The sequence below is a fragment of the Belonocnema kinseyi genome, chromosome 7 (assembly GCF_010883055.1).
Source record: "Belonocnema kinseyi isolate 2016_QV_RU_SX_M_011 chromosome 7, B_treatae_v1, whole genome shotgun sequence".
Classification (NCBI taxonomy): domain Eukaryota; kingdom Metazoa; phylum Arthropoda; class Insecta; order Hymenoptera; family Cynipidae; genus Belonocnema; species Belonocnema kinseyi.
The window spans coordinates 112,007,603-112,007,834 of record NC_046663.1 but is presented as its reverse complement, the minus strand read 5'-3'; positions in this window follow the sequence as shown (position 1 = coordinate 112,007,834).

Here is a 232-nt window from a genome sequence, read left to right as displayed (position 1 = left end):
AAGAAACTGCACCACCGACAATGATCGACATGAGGTAAATGAAAGTGGCCCTCAACCCTTAACATGTGTGCGTCGCGTGGCCATCGTAGGTATATCGCACGCTCACAACCTGATATCGGCTTTAACTCAGGCAGATTTAGAATTGAGATTGTTGGTATTTTACTGGTCGATCCCGAAGCAAGCAATTTTTGACAGATAGAATCTGACATATAAATGGGTCAATTTTGTGTGT